The following is a 16,059-nucleotide window of genomic DNA, read 5'->3' on the forward strand; positions in this document are numbered from 1 at the left end:
TAATGTAAACTATTTGTACAAATCAAGTAGCAATTCTTAAGAGGCCTGTTTGCCCAAGTCCTATTCGAAAGAAAAAGAATATTGCAATTCTTTTCTCTCAAACCATCAAATTGATTAACACCCTTCATTGGCTACTTTGATTTTCAGACATCCTTTTGGTAACCCGAGCAAAGATTGAAAAGCACCTCACAGTCTTGTTCAGAGCGGTCACTGGCGAGACTACAACACAGATGGCGTATTTTTGTTTTCACCTCTTTTCAAAACGTAATGCTCTGGCAAGTTTCCTTTGGTTCCAAAAGCCTGGTTTCTCAGTGCGGACAATGTTTTCTTGGTCTTTCGAACATAGAAAACCCCCGCATCTTTCTTTGAGTTCCATGAGCGTTGTTTCCATCTGGCATTTCTTCCTAAGGCGGGAGCTAAAGAAGAAACATTGGCAGGTGACTGCCTCTCGCCCTATCAGTAATCCAGCCAATTCTTTTTTTCTTCTTACAAACAATAATCGTGTCAATTGGTTTGAACTTTTCCATCGAAGCAATTGGTTGAAAAAGGCAAGCCTCGTTGATAGTTTGGAGTAAAGCACAAGCTTGGAAACTCAGCTGTCTTGCAAACAAAAGAAGACTCTAAGTCTTCCTACAAAGCACTGAAGGAACCACTCTGAATGAGCTCTCTCCTGCCATCTTCCCATCTAGAAAGATGACCAAGTCATCCAATGGTGGCAGCAACTGCATAGAGCAGCACTACAACAGGAGTCCTAATGAGAGGAGAGCCCTACAAATCATCATCGTGGACATGGAGTTTGGCCACTTTCGAGCACATTTCTCCCATGGGCTCCTACAGATATGATCCCTGAAAGTATCGTCTTGCCAGGACACGTCAAAGATTTCGGCAACACCTTAGGTTCTATTCCTTCAACAAATGGTGAACATGTTTGTCAAGCTCTAATGTAAACTATTTGTACAAATCAAGTAGCAATTCTTAAGAGGCCTGTTTGCCCAAGTCCTATTCGAAAGAAAAAGAATATTGCAATTCTTTTCTCTCAAACCATCAAATTGATTAACACCCTTCATTGGCTACTTTGATTTTCAGACATCCTTTTGGTAACCCGAGCAAAGATTGAAAAGCACCTCACAGTCTTGTTCAGAGCGGTCACTGGCAAGACTACAACACAGATGGCGTATTTTTGTTTTCACCTCTTTTCAAAACGTAATGCTCTGGCAAGTTTCCTTTGGTTCCAAAAGCCTGGTTTCTCAGTGCGGACAATGTTTTCTTGGTATTTCGAACATAGAAAACCCCCGCATCTTTCTTTGAGTTCCATGAGCGTTGTTTCCATCTGGCATTTCTTCCTAAGGCGGGAGCTAAAGAAGAAACATTGGCAGGTGACTGCCTCTCGCCCTATCAGTAATCCAGCCAATTCTTTTTTTCTTCTTACAAACAATAATCGTGTCAATTGGTTTGAACTTTTCCATCGAAGCAATTGGTAGAAAAAGGCAAGCCTCGTTGATAGTTTGGAGTAAAGCACAAGCTTGGAAACTCAGCTGTCTTGCAAACAAAAGAAGACTCTAAGTCTTCCTTCAAAGCACTGAAGGAACCACTCTGAATGAGCTCTCTCCTGCCATCTTCCCATCTAGAAAGATGACCAAGTCATCCAATGGTGGCAGCAACTGCATAGAGCAGCACTACAACAGGAGTCCTAATGAGAGGAGAGCCCTACAAATCATCATCGTGGACAGTGAGTTTGGACACTTTCGAGCACATTTCTCCCATCGGCCCCTACAGAAATGATCCCTGAAAGTATCGTCTTGCCAGGACACGTCAAAGATTTCAGGAACACCTTAGGTTCTATTCCTTCAACAAATGGTGAACATGTTTGTCAAGCTCTAATGTAAACTATTTGTACAAATCAAGTAGCAATTCTTAAGAGGCCTGTTTGCCCAAGTCCTATTCGAAAGAAAAAGAATATTGCAATTCTTTTCTCTCAAACCATCAAATTGATTAACACCCTTCATTGGCTACTTTGATTTTCAGACATCCTTTTGGTAACCCGAGCAAAGATTGAAAAGCACCTCACAGTCTTGTTCAGAGCGGTCACTGGCGAGACTACAACACAGATGGCGTATTTTTGTTTTCACCTCTTTTCAAAACGTAATGCTCTGGCAAGTTTCCTTTGGTTCCAAAAGCCTGGTTTCTCAGTGCGGACAATGTTTTCTTGGTCTTTCGAACATAGAAAACCCCCGCATCTTTCTTTGAGTTCCATGAGCGTTGTTTCCATCTGGCATTTCTTCCTAAGGCGGGAGCTAAAGAAGAAACATTGGCAGGTGACTGCCTCTCGCCCTATCAGTAATCCAGCCAATTCTTTTTTTCTTCTTACAAACAATAATCGTGTCAATTGGTTTGAACTTTTCCATCGAAGCAATTGGTAGAAAAAGGCAAGCCTCGTTGATAGTTTGGAGTAAAGCACAAGCTTGGAAACTCAGCTGTCTTGCAAACAAAAGAAGACTCTAAGTCTTCCTACAAAGCACTGAAGGAACCACTCTGAATGAGCTCTCTCCTGCCATCTTCCCATCTAGAAAGATGACCAAATCATCCAATGGTGGCAGCAACTGCATAGAGCAGCACTACAACAGGAGTCCTAATGAGAGGAGAGCCCTACAAATCATCATCGTGGACAGTGAGTTTGGCCACTTTCGAGCACATTTCTCCCATCGGCTCCTACAGAAATGATCCCTGAAAGTATCGTCTTGCCAGGACACGTCAAAGATTTCGGCAACACCTTAGGTTCTATTCCTTCAACAAATGGTGAACATGTTTGTCAAGCTCTAATGTAAACTATTTGTACAAATCAAGTAGCAATTCTTAAGAGGCCTGTTTGCCCAAGTCCTATTCGAAAGAAAAAGAATATTGCAATTCTTTTCTCTCAAACCATCAAATTGATTAACACCCTTCATTGGCTACTTTGATTTTCAGACATCCTTTTGGTAACCCGAGCAAAGATTGAAAAGCACCTCACAGTCTTGTTCAGAGCGGTCACTGGCGAGACTACAACACAGATGGCGTATTTTTGTTTTCACCTCTTTTCAAAACGTAATGCTCTGGCAAGTTTCCTTTGGTTCCAAAAGCCTGGTTTCTCAGTGCGGACAATGTTTTCTTGGTCTTTCGAACATAGAAAACCCCCGCATCTTTCTTTGAGTTCCATGAGCGTTGTTTCCATCTGGCATTTCTTCCTAAGGCGGGAGCTAAAGAAGAAACATTGACAGGTGACTGCCTCTCGCCCTATCAGTAATCCAGCCAATTCTTTTTTTCTTCTTACAAACAATAATCGTGTCAATTGGTTTGAACTTTTCCATCGAAGCAATTGGTAGAAAAAGGCAAGCCTCGTTGATAGTTTGGAGTAAAGCACAAGCTTGGAAACTCAGCTGTCTTGCAAACAAAAGAAGACTCTAAGTCTTCCTACAAAGCACTGAAGGAACCACTCTGAATGAGCTCTCTCCTGCCATCTTCCCATCTAGAAAGATGACCAAGTCATCCAATGGTGGCAGCAACTGCATAGAGCAGCACTACAACAGGAGTCCTAATGAGAGGAGAGCCCTACAAATCATCATCGTGGACAGTGAGTTTGGACACTTTCGAGCACATTTCTCCCATCGGCTCCTACAGAAATGATCCCTGAAAGTATCGTCTTGCCAGGACACGTCAAAGATTTCGGCAACACCTTAGGTTCTATTCCTTCAACAAATGGTGAACATGTTTGTCAAGCTCTAATGTAAACTATTTGTACAAATCAAGTAGCAATTCTTAAGAGGCCTGTTTGCCCAAGTCCTATTCGAAAGAAAAAGAATATTGCAATTCTTTTCTCTCAAACCATCAAATTGATTAACACCCTTCATTGGCTACTTTGATTTTCAGACATCCTTTTGGTAACCCGAGCAAAGATTGAAAAGCACCTCACAGTCTTGTTCAGAGCGGTCACTGGCGAGACTACAACACAGATGGCGTATTTTTGTTTTCACCTCTTTTCAAAACGTAATGCTCTGGCAAGTTTCCTTTGGTTCCAAAAGCCTGGTTTCTCAGTGCGGACAATGTTTTCTTGGTCTTTCGAACATAGAAAACCCCCGCATCTTTCTTTGAGTTCCATGAGCGTTGTTTCCATCTGGCATTTCTTCCTAAGGCGGGAGCTAAAGAAGAAACATTGGCAGGTGACTGCCTCTCGCCCTATCAGTAATCCAGCCAATTCTTTTCTTCTTCTTACAAACAATAATCGTGTCAATTGGTTTGAACTTTTCCATCGAAGCAATTGGTAGAAAAAGGCAAGCCTCGTTGATAGTTTGGAGTAAAGCACAAGCTTGGAAACTCAGCTGTCTTGCAAACAAAAGAAGACTCTAAGTCTTCCTACAAAGCACTGAAGGAACCACTCTGAATGAGCTCTCTCCTGCCATCTTCCCATCTAGAAAGATGACCAAGTCATCCAATGGTGGCAGCAACTGCATAGAGCAGCACTACAACAGGAGTCCTAATGAGAGGAGAGCCCTACAAATCATCATCGTGGACAGTGAGTTTGGCCACTTTCGAGCACATTTCTCCCATCGGCTCCTACAGAAATGATCCCTGAAAGTATCGTCTTGCCAGGACACGTCAAAGATTTCGGCAACACCTTAGGTTCTATTCCTTCAACAAATGGTGAACATGTTTGTCAAGCTCTAATGTAAACTATTTGTACAAATCAAGTAGCAATTCTTAAGAGGCCTGTTTGCCCAAGTCCTATTCGAAAGAAAAAGAATATTGCAATTCTTTTCTCTCAAACCATCAAATTGATTAACACCCTTCATTGGCTACTTTGATTTTCAGACATCCTTTTGGTAACCCGAGCAAAGATTGAAAAGCACCTCACAGTCTTGTTCAGAGCGGTCACTGGCGAGACTACAACACAGATGGCGTATTTTTGTTTTCACCTCTTTTCAAAACGTAATGCTCTGGCAAGTTTCCTTTGGTTCCAAAAGCCTGGTTTCTCAGTGCGGACAATGTTTTCTTGGTCTTTCGAACATAGAAAACCCCCGCATCTTTCTTTGAGTTCCATGAGCGTTGTTTCCATCTGGCATTTCTTCCTAAGGCGGGAGCTAAAGAAGAAACATTGGCAGGTGACTGCCTCTCGCCCTATCAGTAATCCAGCCAATTCTTTTTTTCTTCTTACAAACAATAATCGTGTCAATTGGTTTGAACTTTTCCATCGAAGCAATTGGTAGAAAAAGGCAAGCCTCGTTGATAGTTTGGAGTAAAGCACAAGCTTGGAAACTCAGCTGTCTTGCAAACAAAAGAAGACTCTAAGTCTTCCTACAAAGCACTGAAGGAACCACTCTGAATGAGCTCTCTCCTGCCATCTTCCCATCTAGAAAGATGACCAAGTCATCCAATGGTGGCAGCAACTGCATAGAGCAGCACTACAACAGGAGTCCTAATGAGAGGAGAGCCCTACAAATCATCATCGTGGACAGTGAGTTTGGACACTTTCGAGCACATTTCTCCCATCGGCTCCTACAGAAATGATCCCTGAAAGTATCGTCTTGCCAGGACACGTCAAAGATTTCGGCAACACCTTAGGTTCTATTCCTTCAACAAATGGTGAACATGTTTGTCAAGCTCTAATGTAAACTATTTGTACAAATCAAGTAGCAATTCTTAAGAGGCCTGTTTGCCCAAGTCCTATTCGAAAGAAAAAGAATATTGCAATTCTTTTCTCTCAAACCATCAAATTGATTAACACCCTTCATTGGCTACTTTGATTTTCAGACATCCTTTTGGTAACCCGAGCAAAGATTGAAAAGCACCTCACAGTCTTGTTCAGAGCGGTCACTGGCGAGACTACAACACAGATGGCGTATTTTTGTTTTCACCTCTTTTCAAAACGTAATGCTCTGGCAAGTTTCCTTTGGTTCCAAAAGCCTGGTTTCTCAGTGCGGACAATGTTTTCTTGGTCTTTCGAACATAGAAAACCCCCGCATCTTTCTTTGAGTTCCATGAGCGTTGTTTCCATCTGGCATTTCTTCCTAAGGCGGGAGCTAAAGAAGAAACATTGACAGGTGACTGCCTCTCGCCCTATCAGTAATCCAGCCAATTCTTTTTTTCTTCTTACAAACAATAATCGTGTCAATTGGTTTGAACTTTTCCATCGAAGCAATTGGTAGAAAAAGGCAAGCCTCGTTGATAGTTTGGAGTAAAGCACAAGCTTGGAAACTCAGCTGTCTTGCAAACAAAAGAAGACTCTAAGTCTTCCTACAAAGCACTGAAGGAACCACTCTGAATGAGCTCTCTCCTGCCATCTTCCCATCTAGAAAGATGACCAAGTCATCCAATGGTGGCAGCAACTGCATAGAGCAGCACTACAACAGGAGTCCTAATGAGAGGAGAGCCCTACAAATCATCATCGTGGACAGTGAGTTTGGACACTTTCGAGCACATTTCTCCCATCGGCTCCTACAGAAATGATCCCTGAAAGTATCGTCTTGCCAGGACACGTCAAAGATTTCGGCAACACCTTAGGTTCTATTCCTTCAACAAATGGTGAACATGTTTGTCAAGCTCTAATGTAAACTATTTGTACAAATCAAGTAGCAATTCTTAAGAGGCCTGTTTGCCCAAGTCCTATTCGAAAGAAAAAGAATATTGCAATTCTTTTCTCTCAAACCATCAAATTGATTAACACCCTTCATTGGCTACTTTGATTTTCAGACATCCTTTTGGTAACCCGAGCAAAGATTGAAAAGCACCTCACAGTCTTGTTCAGAGCGGTCACTGGCGAGACTACAACACAGATGGCGTATTTTTGTTTTCACCTCTTTTCAAAACGTAATGCTCTGGCAAGTTTCCTTTGGTTCCAAAAGCCTGGTTTCTCAGTGCGGACAATGTTTTCTTGGTCTTTCGAACATAGAAAACCCCCGCATCTTTCTTTGAGTTCCATGAGCGTTGTTTCCATCTGGCATTTCTTCCTAAGGCGGGAGCTAAAGAAGAAACATTGGCAGGTGACTGCCTCTCGCCCTATCAGTAATCCAGCCAATTCTTTTTTTCTTCTTACAAACAATAATCGTGTCAATTGGTTTGAACTTTTCCATCAAAGCAATTGGTAGAAAAAGGCAAGCCTCGTTGATAGTTTGGAGTAAAGCACAAGCTTGGAAACTCAGCTGTCTTGAAAACAAAAGAAGACTCTAAGTCTTCCTACAAAGAACTGAAGGAACCACTCTGAATGAGCTCTCTCCTGCCATCTTCCCATCTAGAAAGATGACCAAGTCATCCAATGGTGGCAGCAACTGCATAGAGCAGCACTACAACAGGAGTCCTAATGAGAGGAGAGCCCTACAAATCATCATCGTGGACAGTGAGTTTGGCCACTTTCGAGCACATTTCTCCCATGGGCTCCTACAGAAATGATCCCTGAAAGTATCGTCTTGCCAGGACACGTCAAAGATTTCGGCAACACCTTAGGTTCTATTCCTTCAACAAATGGTGAACATGTTTGTCAAGCTCTAATGTAAACTATTTGTACAAATCAAGTAGCAATTCTTAAGAGGCCTGTTTGCCCAAGTCCTATTCGAAAGAAAAAGAATATTGCAATTCTTTTCTCTCAAACCATCAAATTGATTAACACCCTTCATTGGCTACTTTGATTTTCAGACATCCTTTTGGTAACCCGAGCAAAGATTGAAAAGCACCTCACAGTCTTGTTCAGAGCGGTCACTGGCGAGACTACAACACAGATGGCGTATTTTTGTTTTCACCTCTTTTCAAAACGTAATGCTCTGGCAAGTTTCCTTTGGTTCCAAAAGCCTGGTTTCTCAGTGCGGACAATGTTTTCTTGGTCTTTCGAACATAGAAAACCCCCGCATCTTTCTTTGAGTTCCATGAGCGTTGTTTCCATCTGGCATTTCTTCCTAAGGCGGGAGCTAAAGAAGAAACATTGGCAGGTGACTGCCTCTCGCCCTATCAGTAATCCAGCCAATTCTTTTTTTCTTCTTACAAACAATAATCGTGTCAATTGGTTTGAACTTTTCCATCGAAGCAATTGGTAGAAAAAGGCAAGCCTCGTTGATAGTTTGGAGTAAAGCACAAGCTTGGAAACTCAGCTGTCTTGCAAACAAAAGAAGACTCTAAGTCTTCCTACAAAGCACTGAAGGAACCACTCTGAATGAGCTCTCTCCTGCCATCTTCCCATCTAGAAAGATGACCAAGTCATCCAATGGTGGCAGCAACTGCATAGAGCAGCACTACAACAGGAGTCCTAATGAGAGGAGAGCCCTACAAATCATCATCGTGGACAGTGAGTTTGGCCACTTTCGAGCACATTTCTCCCATCGGCTCCTACAGAAATGATCCCTGAAAGTATCGTCTTGCCAGGACACGTCAAAGATTTCGGCAACACCTTAGGTTCTATTCCTTCAACAAATGGTGAACATGTTTGTCAAGCTCTAATGTAAACTATTTGTACAAATCAAGTAGCAATTCTTAAGAGGCCTGTTTGCCCAAGTCCTATTCGAAAGAAAAAGAATATTGCAATTCTTTTCTCTCAAACCATCAAATTGATTAACACCCTTCATTGGCTACTTTGATTTTCAGACATCCTTTTGGTAACCCGAGCAAAGATTGAAAAGCACCTCACAGTCTTGTTCAGAGCGGTCACTGGCGAGACTACAACACAGATGGCGTATTTTTGTTTTCACCTCTTTTCAAAACGTAATGCTCTGGCAAGTTTCCTTTGGTTCCAAAAGCCTGGTTTCTCAGTGCGGACAATGTTTTCTTGGTCTTTCGAACATAGAAAACCCCCGCATCTTTCTTTGAGTTCCATGAGCGTTGTTTCCATCTGGCATTTCTTCCTAAGGCGGGAGCTAAAGAAGAAACATTGGCAGGTGACTGCCTCTCGCCCTATCAGTAATCCAGCCAATTCTTTTTTTCTTCTTACAAACAATAATCGTGTCAATTGGTTTGAACTTTTCCATCGAAGCAATTGGTAGAAAAAGGCAAGCCTCGTTGATAGTTTGGAGTAAAGCACAAGCTTGGAAACTCAGCTGTCTTGCAAACAAAAGAAGACTCTAAGTCTTCCTACAAAGCACTGAAGGAACCACTCTGAATGAGCTCTCTCCTGCCATCTTCCCATCTAGAAAGATGACCAAGTCATCCAATGGTGGCAGCAACTGCATAGAGCAGTACTACAACAGGAGTCCTAATGAGAGGAGAGCCCTACAAATCATCATCGTGGACAGTGAGTTTGGACACTTTCGAGCACATTTCTCCCATCGGCTCCTACAGAAATGATCCCTGAAAGTATCGTCTTGCCAGGACACGTCAAAGATTTCGGCAACACCTTAGGTTCTATTCCTTCAACAAATGGTGAACATGTTTGTCAAGCTCTAATGTAAACTATTTGTACAAATCAAGTAGCAATTCTTAAGAGGCCTGTTTGCCCAAGTCCTATTCGAAAGAAAAAGAATATTGCAATTCTTTTCTCTCAAACCATCAAATTGATTAACACCCTTCATTGGCTACTTTGATTTTCAGACATCCTTTTGGTAACCCGAGCAAAGATTGAAGAGCACCTCACAGTCTTGTTCAGAGCGGTCACTGGCGAGACTACAACACAGATGGCGTATTTTTGTTTTCACCTCTTTTCAAAACGTAATGCTCTGGCAAGTTTCCTTTGGTTCCAAAAGCCTGGTTTCTCAGTGCGGACAATGTTTTCTTGGTCTTTCGAACATAGAAAACCCCCGCATCTTTCTTTGAGTTCCATGAGCGTTGTTTCCATCTGGCATTTCTTCCTAAGGCGGGAGCTAAAGAAGAAACATTGGCAGGTGACTGCCTCTCGCCCTATCAGTAATCCAGCCAATTCTTTTTTTCTTCTTACAAACAATAATCGTGTCAATTGGTTTGAACTTTTCCATCGAAGCAATTGGTAGAAAAAGGCAAGCCTCGTTGATAGTTTGGAGTAAAGCACAAGCTTGGAAACTCAGCTGTCTTGCAAACAAAAGAAGACTCTAAGTCTTCCTACAAAGCACTGAAGGAACCACTCTGAATGAGCTCTCTCCTGCCATCTTCCCATCTAGAAAGATGACCAAGTCATCCAATGGTGGCAGCAACTGCATAGGGCAGCACTACAACAGGAGTCCTAATGAGAGAAGAGCCCTACAAATCATCATCGTGGACAGTGAGTTTGGCCACTTTCAAGCACATTTCTCCCATCGGCTCCTACAGAAATGATCCCTGAAAGTATCGTCTTGCCAGGACACGTCAAAGATTTCGGCAACACCTTAGGTTCTATTCCTTCAACAAATGGTGAACATGTTTGTCAAGCTCTAATGTAAACTATTTGTACAAATCAAGTAGCAATTCTTAAGAGGCCTGTTTGCCCAAGTCCTATTCGAAAGAAAAAGAATATTGCAATTCTTTTCTCTCAAACCATCAAATTGATTAACACCCTTCATTGGCTACTTTGATTTTCAGACATCCTTTTGGTAACCCGAGCAAAGATTGAAAAGCACCTCACAGTCTTGTTCAGAGCGGTCACTGGCGAGACTACAACACAGATGGCGTATTTTTGTTTTCACCTCTTTTCAAAACGTAATGCTCTGGCAAGTTTCCTTTGGTTCCAAAAGCCTGGTTTCTCAGTGCGGACAATGTTTTCTTGGTCTTTCGAACATAGAAAACCCCCGCATCTTTCTTTGAGTTCCATGAGCGTTGTTTCCATCTGGCATTTCTTCCTAAGGCGGGAGCTAAAGAAGAAACATTGGCAGGTGACTGCCTCTCGCCCTATCAGTAATCCAGCCAATTCTTTTTTTCTTCTTACAAACAATAATCGTGTCAATTGGTTTGAACTTTTCCATCGAAGCAATTGGTAGAAAAAGGCAAGCCTCGTTGATAGTTTGGAGTAAAGCACAAGCTTGGAAACTCAGCTGTCTTGCAAACAAAAGAAGACTCTAAGTCTTCCTACAAAGCACTGAAGGAACCACTCTGAATGAGCTCTCTCCTGCCATCTTCCCATCTAGAAAGATGACCAAGTCATCCAATGGTGGCAGCAACTGCATAGAGCAGCACTACAACAGGAGTCCTAATGAGAGTAGAGCCCTACAAATCATCATCGTGGACAGTGAGTTTGGACACTTTCAAGCACATTTCTCCCATCGGCTCCTACAGAAATGATCCCTGAAAGTATCGTCTTGCCAGGACACGTCAAAGATTTCGGCAACACCTTAGGTTCTATTCCTTCAACAAATGGTGAACATGTTTGTCAAGCTCTAATGTAAACTATTTGTACAAATCAAGTAGCAATTCTTAAGAGGCCTGTTTGCCCAAGTCCTATTCGAAAGAAAAAGAATATTGCAATTCTTTTCTCTCAAACCATCAAATTGATTAACACCCTTCATTGGCTACTTTGATTTTCAGACATCCTTTTGGTAACCCGAGCAAAGATTGAAAAGCACCTCACAGTCTTGTTCAGAGCGGTCACTGGCGAGACTACAACACAGATGGCGTATTTTTGTTTTCACCTCTTTTCAAAACGTAATGCTCTGGCAAGTTTCCTTTGGTTCCAAAAGCCTGGTTTCTCAGTGCGGACAATGTTTTCTTGGTCTTTCGAACATAGAAAACCCCCGCATCTTTCTTTGAGTTCCATGAGCGTTGTTTCCATCTGGCATTTCTTCCTAAGGCGGGAGCTAAAGAAGAAACATTGGCAGGTGACTGCCTCTCGCCCTATCAGTAATCCAGCCAATTCTTTTTTTCTTCTTACAAACAATAATCGTGTCAATTGGTTTGAACTTTTCCATCAAAGCAATTGGTAGAAAAAGGCAAGCCTCGTTGATAGTTTGGAGTAAAGCACAAGCTTGGAAACTCAGCTGTCTTGCAAACAAAAGAAGACTCTAAGTCTTCCTACAAAGCACTGAAGGAACCACTCTGAATGAGCTCTCTCCTGCCATCTTCCCATCTAGAAAGATGACCAAGTCATCCAATGGTGGCAGCAACTGCATAGAGCAGTACTACAACAGGAGTCCTAATGAGAGGAGAGCCCTACAAATCATCATCGTGGACAGTGAGTTTGGACACTTTCGAGCACATTTCTCCCATCAGCTCCTACAGAAATGATCCCTGAAAGTATCGTCTTGCCAGGACACGTCAAAGATTTCGGCAACACCTTAGGTTCTATTCCTTCAACAAATGGTGAACATGTTTGTCAAGCTCTAATGTAAACTATTTGTACAAATCAAGTAGCAATTCTTAAGAGGCCTGTTTGCCCAAGTCCTATTCGAAAGAAAAAGAATATTGCAATTCTTTTCTCTCAAACCATCAAATTGATTAACACCCTTCATTGGCTACTTTGATTTTCAGACATCCTTTTGGTAACCCGAGCAAAGATTGAAAAGCACCTCACAGTCTTGTTCAGAGCGGTCACTGGCGAGACTACAACACAGATGGCGTATTTTTGTTTTCACCTCTTTTCAAAACGTAATGCTCTGGCAAGTTTCCTTTGGTTCCAAAAGCCTGGTTTCTCAGTGCGGACAATGTTTTCTTGGTCTTTCGAACATAGAAAACCCCCGCATCTTTCTTTGAGTTCCATGAGCGTTGTTTCCATCTGGCATTTCTTCCTAAGGCGGGAGCTAAAGAAGAAACATTGGCAGGTGACTGCCTCTCGCCCTATCAGTAATCCAGCCAATTCTTTTTTTCTTCTTACAAACAATAATCGTGTCAATTGGTTTGAACTTTTCCATCGAAGCAATTGGTAGAAAAAGGCAAGCCTCGTTGATAGTTTGGAGTAAAGCACAAGCTTGGAAACTCAGCTGTCTTGCAAACAAAAGAAGACTCTAAGTCTTCCTACAAAGCACTGAAGGAACCACTCTGAATGAGCTCTCTCCTGCCATCTTCCCATCTAGAAAGATGACCAAGTCATCCAATGGTGGCAGCAACTGCATAGAGCAGCACTACAACAGGAGTCCTAATGAGAGGAGAGCCCTACAAATCATCATCGTGGACAGTGAGTTTGGACACTTTCAAGCACATTTCTCCCATCGGCTCCTACAGAAATGATCCCTGAAAGTATCGTCTTGCCAGGACACGTCAAAGATTTCGGCAACACCTTAGGTTCTATTCCTTCAACAAATGGTGAACATGTTTGTCAAGCTCTAATGTAAACTATTTGTACAAATCAAGTAGCAATTCTTAAGAGGCCTGTTTGCCCAAGTCCTATTCGAAAGAAAAAGAATATTGCAATTCTTTTCTCTCAAACCATCAAATTGATTAACACCCTTCATTGGCTACTTTGATTTTCAGACATCCTTTTGGTAACCCGAGCAAAGATTGAAAAGCACCTCACAGTCTTGTTCAGAGCGGTCACTGGCGAGACTACAACACAGATGGCGTATTTTTGTTTTCACCTCTTTTCAAAACGTAATGCTCTGGCAAGTTTCCTTTGGTTCCAAAAGCCTGGTTTCTCAGTGCGGACAATGTTTTCTTGGTCTTTCGAACATAGAAAACCCCCGCATCTTTCTTTGAGTTCCATGAGCGTTGTTTCCATCTGGCATTTCTTCCTAAGGCGGGAGCTAAAGAAGAAACATTGGCAGGTGACTGCCTCTCGCCCTATCAGTAATCCAGCCAATTCTTTTTTTCTTCTTACAAACAATAATCGTGTCAATTGGTTTGAACTTTTCCATCGAAGCAATTGGTAGAAAAAGGCAAGCCTCGTTGATAGTTTGGAGTAAAGCACAAGCTTGGAAACTCAGCTGTCTTGCAAACAAAAGAAGACTCTAAGTCTTCCTACAAAGCACTGAAGGAACCACTCTGAATGAGCTCTCTCCTGCCATCTTCCCATCTAGAAAGATGACCAAGTCATCCAATGGTGGCAGCAACTGCATAGAGCAGCACTACAACAGGAGCCCTAATGAGAGGAGAGCCCTACAAATCATCATCGTGGACAGTGAGTTTGGACACTTTCGAGCACATTTCTCCCATCGGCTCCTACAGAAATGATTCCTGAAAGTATCGTCTTGCCAGGACATGTCAAAGATTTCGGCAACACCTTAGGTTCTATTCCTTCAACAAATGGTGAACATGTTTGTCAAGCTCTAATGTAAACTATTTGTACAAATCAAGTAGCAATTCTTAAGAGGCCTGTTTGCCCAAGTCCTATTCGAAAGAAAAAGAATATTGCAATTCTTTTCTCTCAAACCATCAAATTGATTAACACCCTTCATTGGCTACTTTGATTTTCAGACATCCTTTTGGTAACCCGAGCAAAGATTGAAAAGCACCTCACAGTCTTGTTCAGAGCGGTCACTGGCGAGACTACAACACAGATGGCGTATTTTTGTTTTCACCTCTTTTCAAAACGTAATGCTCTGGCAAGTTTCCTTTGGTTCCAAAAGCCTGGTTTCTCAGTGCGGACAATGTTTTCTTGGTCTTTCGAACATAGAAAACCCCCGCATCTTTCTTTGAGTTCCATGAGCGTTGTTTCCATCTGGCATTTCTTCCTAAGGCGGGAGCTAAAGAAGAAACATTGGCAGGTGACTGCCTCTCGCCCTATCAGTAATCCAGCCAATTCTTTTTTTCTTCTTACAAACAATAATCGTGTCAATTGGTTTGAACTTTTCCATCGAAGCAATTGGTAGAAAAAGGCAAGCCTCGTTGATAGTTTGGAGTAAAGCACAAGCTTGGAAACTCAGCTGTCTTGCAAACAAAAGAAGACTCTAAGTCTTCCTACAAAGCACTGAAGGAACCACTCTGAATGAGCTCTCTCCTGCCATCTTCCCATCTAGAAAGATGACCAAGTCATCCAATGGCGGCAGCAACTGCATAGAGCAGCACTACAACAGGAGTCCTAATGAGAGGAGAGCCCTACAAATCATCATCGTGGACAGTGAGTTTGGCCACTTTCGAGCACATTTCTCCCATGGGCTCCTACAGAAATGATCCCTGAAAGTATCGTCTTGCCAGGACACGTCAAAGATTTCGGCAACACCTTAGGTTCTATTCCTTCAACAAATGGTGAACATGTTTGTCAAGCTCTAATGTAAACTATTTGTACAAATCAAGTAGCAATTCTTAAGAGGCCTGTTTGCCCAAGTCCTATTCGAAAGAAAAAGAATATTGCAATTCTTTTCTCTCAAACCATCAAATTGATTAACACCCTTCATTGGCTACTTTGATTTTCAGACATCCTTTTGGTAACCCGAGCAAAGATTGAAAAGCACCTCACAGTCTTGTTCAGAGCGGTCACTGGCGAGACTACAACACAGATGGCGTATTTTTGTTTTCACCTCTTTTCAAAACGTAATGCTCTGGCAAGTTTCCTTTGGTTCCAAAAGCCTGGTTTCTCAGTGCGGACAATGTTTTCTTGGTCTTTCGAACATAGAAAACCCCCGCATCTTTCTTTGAGTTCCATGAGCGTTGTTTCCATCTGGCATTTCTTCCTAAGGCGGGAGCTAAAGAAGAAACATTGGCAGGTGACTGCCTCTCGCCCTATCAGTAATCCAGCCAATTCTTTTTTTCTTCTTACAAACAATAATCGTGTCAATTGGTTTGAACTTTTCCATCGAAGCAATTGGTAGAAAAAGGCAAGCCTCGTTGATAGTTTGGAGTAAAGCACAAGCTTGGAAACTCAGCTGTCTTGCAAACAAAAGAAGACTCTAAGTCTTCCTACAAAGCACTGAAGGAACCACTCTGAATGAGCTCTCTCCTGCCATCTTCCCATCTAGAAAGATGACCAAGTCATCCAATGGTGGCAGCAACTGCATAGAGCAGCACTACAACAGGAGTCCTAATGAGAGGAGAGCCCTACAAATCATCATCGTGGACAGTGAGTTTGGCCACTTTCGAGCACATTTCTCCCATCGGCTCCTACAGAAATGATCCCTGAAAGTATCGTCTTGCCAGGACACGTCAAAGATTTCGGCAACACCTTAGGTTCTATTCCTTCAACAAATGGTGAACATGTTTGTCAAGCTCTAATGTAAACTATTTGTACAAATCAAGTAGCAATTCTTAAGAGGCCTGTTTGCCCAAGTCCTATTCGAAAGAAAAAGAATATTGCAATTCTTTTCT

General features: G+C 42.3%; 17 non-coding genes across 17 annotated transcripts; all 17 read right to left on the reverse strand.

Annotated features, from left to right (window-relative positions):
- Positions 1–648: 648 nt before the first annotated feature.
- LOC149432555 (small nucleolar RNA U3) lies at positions 649–862 on the reverse strand. The gene has a single exon (XR_016309083.1). It is a non-coding gene; the product is annotated as a small nucleolar RNA U3 (small nucleolar RNA).
- Positions 863–1,587: 725 nt separating this feature from the next.
- Positions 1,588–1,801, reverse strand: LOC149432556 (small nucleolar RNA U3). Its single transcript, XR_016309033.1, has one exon. It is a non-coding gene; the product is annotated as a small nucleolar RNA U3 (small nucleolar RNA).
- A 725-nt stretch (positions 1,802–2,526) lies between these two features.
- Positions 2,527–2,740, reverse strand: LOC149432557 (small nucleolar RNA U3). Its single transcript, XR_016309010.1, has one exon. It is a non-coding gene; the product is annotated as a small nucleolar RNA U3 (small nucleolar RNA).
- Positions 2,741–3,465: 725 nt separating this feature from the next.
- Positions 3,466–3,679, reverse strand: LOC149432558 (small nucleolar RNA U3). Its single transcript, XR_016309014.1, has one exon. It is a non-coding gene; the product is annotated as a small nucleolar RNA U3 (small nucleolar RNA).
- Positions 3,680–4,404: 725 nt separating this feature from the next.
- On the reverse strand, positions 4,405–4,618 carry LOC149432559 (small nucleolar RNA U3). The gene has a single exon (XR_016309107.1). It is a non-coding gene; the product is annotated as a small nucleolar RNA U3 (small nucleolar RNA).
- A 725-nt stretch (positions 4,619–5,343) lies between these two features.
- On the reverse strand, positions 5,344–5,557 carry LOC149432560 (small nucleolar RNA U3). Its single transcript, XR_016309015.1, has one exon. It is a non-coding gene; the product is annotated as a small nucleolar RNA U3 (small nucleolar RNA).
- Positions 5,558–6,282: 725 nt separating this feature from the next.
- Positions 6,283–6,496, reverse strand: LOC149432561 (small nucleolar RNA U3). Its single transcript, XR_016309016.1, has one exon. It is a non-coding gene; the product is annotated as a small nucleolar RNA U3 (small nucleolar RNA).
- A 725-nt stretch (positions 6,497–7,221) lies between these two features.
- On the reverse strand, positions 7,222–7,435 carry LOC149432562 (small nucleolar RNA U3). Its single transcript, XR_016309048.1, has one exon. It is a non-coding gene; the product is annotated as a small nucleolar RNA U3 (small nucleolar RNA).
- A 725-nt stretch (positions 7,436–8,160) lies between these two features.
- On the reverse strand, positions 8,161–8,374 carry LOC149432563 (small nucleolar RNA U3). The gene has a single exon (XR_016309108.1). It is a non-coding gene; the product is annotated as a small nucleolar RNA U3 (small nucleolar RNA).
- A 725-nt stretch (positions 8,375–9,099) lies between these two features.
- Positions 9,100–9,313, reverse strand: LOC149432564 (small nucleolar RNA U3). Its single transcript, XR_016309032.1, has one exon. It is a non-coding gene; the product is annotated as a small nucleolar RNA U3 (small nucleolar RNA).
- A 725-nt stretch (positions 9,314–10,038) lies between these two features.
- Positions 10,039–10,252, reverse strand: LOC149432565 (small nucleolar RNA U3). Its single transcript, XR_016309059.1, has one exon. It is a non-coding gene; the product is annotated as a small nucleolar RNA U3 (small nucleolar RNA).
- Positions 10,253–10,977: 725 nt separating this feature from the next.
- On the reverse strand, positions 10,978–11,191 carry LOC149432566 (small nucleolar RNA U3). Its single transcript, XR_016309077.1, has one exon. It is a non-coding gene; the product is annotated as a small nucleolar RNA U3 (small nucleolar RNA).
- Positions 11,192–11,916: 725 nt separating this feature from the next.
- Positions 11,917–12,130, reverse strand: LOC149432567 (small nucleolar RNA U3). Its single transcript, XR_016308999.1, has one exon. It is a non-coding gene; the product is annotated as a small nucleolar RNA U3 (small nucleolar RNA).
- Positions 12,131–12,855: 725 nt separating this feature from the next.
- Positions 12,856–13,069, reverse strand: LOC149432568 (small nucleolar RNA U3). Its single transcript, XR_016309027.1, has one exon. It is a non-coding gene; the product is annotated as a small nucleolar RNA U3 (small nucleolar RNA).
- A 725-nt stretch (positions 13,070–13,794) lies between these two features.
- Positions 13,795–14,008, reverse strand: LOC149432569 (small nucleolar RNA U3). The gene has a single exon (XR_016309073.1). It is a non-coding gene; the product is annotated as a small nucleolar RNA U3 (small nucleolar RNA).
- Positions 14,009–14,733: 725 nt separating this feature from the next.
- Positions 14,734–14,947, reverse strand: LOC149432570 (small nucleolar RNA U3). Its single transcript, XR_016309064.1, has one exon. It is a non-coding gene; the product is annotated as a small nucleolar RNA U3 (small nucleolar RNA).
- A 725-nt stretch (positions 14,948–15,672) lies between these two features.
- On the reverse strand, positions 15,673–15,886 carry LOC149432571 (small nucleolar RNA U3). Its single transcript, XR_016309109.1, has one exon. It is a non-coding gene; the product is annotated as a small nucleolar RNA U3 (small nucleolar RNA).
- Between the last annotated feature and the right edge of the window lie 173 nt (positions 15,887–16,059).

This window comes from Staurois parvus, unplaced genomic scaffold, assembly GCF_062004578.1.
Source record: "Staurois parvus isolate SC_StPar_1 unplaced genomic scaffold, SC_StPar_1.0 ptg002140l, whole genome shotgun sequence".
Lineage (NCBI taxonomy): Eukaryota > Metazoa > Chordata > Amphibia > Anura > Ranidae > Staurois > Staurois parvus.